Raw genomic sequence first — 4855 nt, forward strand, 5'->3', positions numbered from 1 at the left:
TGTGGTTCTTTACGTTCATTGTAACTGTGCTGCATTTTTGTCAATTAATGTATCTACATATAATTTTAAAAATTGTACAGTCCTATGAGAGCAGTACACCTGCTAACGCTGTCTGTAGAAACGGCGTTGCACTATGAGAGTAAGTCTTGCACAAAATATCTTGAATATTTGTGAGAACGGGAGGAGCTTAGGAATAAAAGGCGAGCCAAACTGTCAAAGGATCAATTCTACAAACACTATAAATCAAATTTATAGCGCTATGTAGCAATGTTTCGCTGCTGTAAGTTCTGAGTACGAGCGTGACACTGACTTTTCTTGCTACCCTGTGCTCGCTACGATATCTAAAACCTGCTGACGACTAGGTCACTCTCCAGACACACTCGGTCCTTCAACGCTTGCGATTTACAACCTTGCTTTTCCCATTTAAGACGATTAAAAATTCAACACGCAGTCGGCAGTGGCACATCCACCGTTATAAAATTGAACAGCAGGTAATAAGAACCCGGAGGAACGTACTTTAATTGCGTGTCGGGCTATCTAACTTCAGTGGGAGGTCATACAAAAGCTCTGGTACTTAGTTCAATGATACCTCATCTGAACATAACTCAGTAATCTGTTTATTACTTAAGGTAAGATGAATCTTAACGTCTTTGGCTTTAGCACAGAGGATGAATGCCGAATCAGATACATGATAAAGAACACCTCAGATAAAACATGTAACGTAAGCAGGTCCTCGTAGTGTCGTTAATTAGACGCTGCTAAATTCTTATTACATTTCGAAAATGTGGCACATAAATTTTTCCTTGATGCCATGCAGTTTTCTGTGCGTTTAAAGTACGACGCAGAAGATTTCTTTTCGTTACAGCTTAATATCTTGGAGGCTAACCAGACAACGTATTTCCTGCATTCCATTTACTGTCAGGCAAGTACATGACGCGTAGTAAGTTTTAGAGTCACCTGAAGAACTTTGTTGCAATGGCTGGCAGTTAATTTTTCTTCTTCCTTATTGTAAACTGAGGGGCAGCAATTAATTTTATACACTCCTCAATGCGTTGTACGGCGTTGCGAAAGATCGTGAACTACTTCCAACAAAGTGGAAGAACAAAGTGGCAATTATATGAAAACGTTAGAAACAGTCAAAATCTAAATGCAGGAACCCATTACAGTATTGTAAGGTGCTTAAAAATGTTATTACGAAGACAAAATGTATGTGGTATACAGATAGAAGAGCTAAGTCTCAGGATAAAATTGAAACCATATGGTCAGTCGTAAAGGAAGTGGCTGGTCTGCAGAGACAGGTCGAGGATGCAGAATCAGTGCGTAGTGGGAATATCCGTGTTACTGATAAGTCACATATATGTACAGTATTTAATAATCACTTTCTGAATATAGCAGGTGAACTAAATAGAAACCTAGTCCCAACAGGGAATCATATAGCGCTCTTAGAAAAAAAATTTCCGAGGCTCTTACCTGAAATGATCCTCCATGATACTGACAAGAGGGAGATTGAGTTAATAATTAAATCACTAAAGACCAAGAACTCTCATAGATATGACGGGGTATCTAGCATAATACCGAAGTATTGTTCTATGTATATTAGCCCAGTACTTAGCCATATCTGTAACTTTTCCTTTAGGAGTGGTCAGTTTCCTGACCAATTAAAGTACTCGGTAGTGAAGCCACTTTATAAAAAGGGAGACAGGGATAACGTTGACAATTTTAGACCTATTTCTGTACCATCGGAGTTTGCTAAAGTTATCGGGAAGTTTGTATATACAAGGTTACTGGAGCATTTAAATTCACATAATTTGCTGTCAAATGTACAGTTTGGTTTTAGAAATAGTTTAACAACTGAAAATGCTATATACTCTTTTCTCTGTGAGGTTTTTGACGGATTAAATAAAAGGTTGCGAACGTTAGGTGTTTTATTTGATTTAACGAAGGCTTTTGACTGTGTTGACCACAAAATATTACTGCAGAAGTTTGACCATTATGGAGTAAGGGGAGTAGCTTACAGTTGGTTCGCCTCTTACTTTAAGAACAGAAAGCAGAGGGCAATTCTCCGCAATATTGAGAGTGGTAGTGATGTTCAGTCCCAAGGGTCGGTGCTGGGGCCACTGTTCTTTCTTATTTATATAAATGATATGCCTTCTAGTATTACAGGTGATTGAAAGACATTTCTGTTTGCTGATGACACCAGCTTGATAGTGAAGGATCTTGTGTGTAATATTGAAACAGTATCAAATAGTGTAGTTCATGAAATAAGTTCGTGGCTTGTGGAAAATAATTTGATGCTAAATCACAGTAAGACTCAGTTTTTACAGTTTCTAACTCACAATTAAACAAGAACCGATATTTTGATCAGACAGAATGGGCATATTATAAGCGAGACGGAACAGTTCAAGTTCCTAGGCGTTCGGATAGATAGTAAGCTGTTGTGGAAAGCCCATGTTCAGGATCTCGTTCAGAAACTAAGTGCTGCTTTACGTACCATTAGAAAAGTATCTGAAATAAATGACAGTTCAACACGAAATGTAGTCTACTTCGCATATTTTCATACGCTTCTGTAGTATGGTATTATTTTTTGGGGTCATTCTTCTGATTCAGAAAGGGTATTTTTGGCACAAAAACGGGCTGTTCGAGCTATATGTGGTGTAAGTTCGAGATCCTCATGTCGATCCCTATTCAATAGTCTGGGAATTCTGACATTGCCCTCACAGTATATATTTTCTTTAATGTCGTTTGTTGTTAGCAATATTAGCTTATTCCCAAGAATTAGCAGCTTTCACTCAGTTAATACTAGGCAGAAGTCAAATCTAGAGTGAGAATTTCACTCTGCAGCGGAGTGTGCGCTGACATGAAACTTCCTGGCAGATTAAAACTGTGTGCTCGGCCGAGACTCGAACTCGGGACCTTTGCCTTTCGCGGGCAAGTGCTCTACCAACTGAGCTACCGAAGCACGACTTACGCCCGGTACCCACAGCTTTACTTCTGCCAGTATCTCGTCTCCTACCTTCCAAACTTTACAGAAGCTCTCCTGCGAACCTTGCAGAACTAGCACTCCTGAAAGAAAGTTCTAGTTCTGCAAGGTTCGCAGGAGAGCTTCTGTAAAGTTTGGAAGGTAGGAGACGAGATACTGGCAGAAGTAAAGCTGTGGGTACCGGGTGTGAGTCGTGCTTCGGTAGCTCATTTGGTAGAGCACTTGCCCGCGAAAGGCAAAGGTCCCGAGTTAGAGTCTCGGTCGGACACACAGTTGTAATCTGCTAGGAAGTATCATATCAGAGCACACTCCGCTGCAGAGTGAAAATGTCATTCTGGAAACATCCCCCAGGCTGTGGCTAAGCCATGTCACCGCCATATCCTTTCTTTCAGGTGTGCTAGTTCTGCAAGGTTCGCAGGAGAGCTTCTGTAAAGTTTGGAAGGTAGGAGACGAGATACTGGCAGAAGTAAAGCTGTGGGTACCGGGCGTAAGTCGTGCTTCGGTAGCTCAGTTGGTAGAGCACTTGCCCGCGAAAGGCAAAGGTCCCGAGTTCGAGTCTCGGCCGAGCACACAGTTTTAATCTGCCAGGAAGTTTCATATCAGCGCACACTCCGCTGCAGAGTGAAATTCTCACTCTAGATTTGACTTCTGCCTAGTATTAACTGAGTGAAAGCTGCTAATTCTTGGGAATAAGCTAATATTGCTAACAACAAACGACATTAAAGAAAATATATACTGTGAGGGCAATGTCAGAATTCCCAGACTATTGAATAGGGATCGACATGAGGATCTCGAACTTACACCACATATAGCTCGAACAGCCCGTTTTTGTGCCAAAAATACCCTTTCTGAATCAGAAGAATGACCCCAAAAAATAATACCATACTACAGAAGCGTATGAAAATATGCGAAGTAGACTACATTTCGTGTTGAACTGTCATTTATTTCAGATACTTTTCTAATGGTACGTAAAGCAGCACTTAGTTTCTGAACGAGATCCTGAACATGGGCTTTCCACAACAGCTTACTATCTATCCGAACGCCTAGGAACTTGAACTGTTCCGTCTCGCTTATAATATGCCCATTCTGTCTGATCAAAATATCGGTTCTTGTTTAATTGTGAGTTAGAAACTGTAAAAACTGAGTCTTACTGTGATTTAGCATCAAATTATTTTCCACAAGCCACGAACTTATTTCATGAACTACACTATTTGATACTGTTTCAATATTACACACAAGATCCTTCACTATCAAGCTGGTGTCATCAGCAAACAGAAATGTCTTTCAATCACCTGTAATACTAGAAGGCATATCATTTATATAAATAAGAAAGAACAGTGGCCCCAGCACCGACCCTTGGGACTGAACATCACTACCACTCTCAATATTGCGGAGAATTGCCCTCTGCTTTCTGTTCTTAAAGTAAGAGGCGAACCAACTGTAAGCTACTCCCCTTACTCCTGTCCTACCAACCGGTCCTTCTTCTTGTCAAGTTGTGCCACAAACTCTTCTTCTCCCCTATTCTATTCAATACCTCCTCATTAGTTATGTGATCTACCCATCTAATCTTCAGGTTTCTTCTGTAGCACCACATTTAAAAAGCTTCTATTCTTCTCTTGTCCAAACTATTTATAGTCCATGTTTCACTTCCAACATGGCTACACTCCATACAAATACTTTCAGAAACGGCTTCCTGACACTTAAATCTATACTCGATGTTAACAAATTTCTCTTCTTCAGAAACGCTTTCCTTGCCATTGGCAGTCTACATTTTATATCCTCTCAACTTCGACCATCATCAGTTATTTTGTTCCCTAAATAGCAAAACTCCTTTACCACTTTAAGTGTCTCATTTCCAAAACTAATTCCCTCAGC

General features: G+C 40.3%; 2 non-coding genes across 2 annotated transcripts; one reads left to right on the forward strand and one right to left on the reverse strand.

Moving 5' to 3' along the window:
* Window positions 1-2885: 2885 nt before the first annotated feature.
* Trnas-cga lies at window positions 2886-2960 on the reverse strand. The gene has a single exon. It is a non-coding gene; the product is annotated as a tRNA-Ser (tRNA).
* Window positions 2961-3475: 515 nt separating this feature from the next.
* On the forward strand, window positions 3476-3550 carry Trnas-cga. The gene has a single exon. It is a non-coding gene; the product is annotated as a tRNA-Ser (tRNA).
* The last annotated feature ends 1305 nt before the right edge of the window (window positions 3551-4855 follow it).

This window comes from Schistocerca americana, chromosome 8 (assembly GCF_021461395.2).
Source record: "Schistocerca americana isolate TAMUIC-IGC-003095 chromosome 8, iqSchAmer2.1, whole genome shotgun sequence".
In the NCBI taxonomy this organism is placed as follows: Eukaryota; Metazoa; Arthropoda; class Insecta; order Orthoptera; family Acrididae; genus Schistocerca; species Schistocerca americana.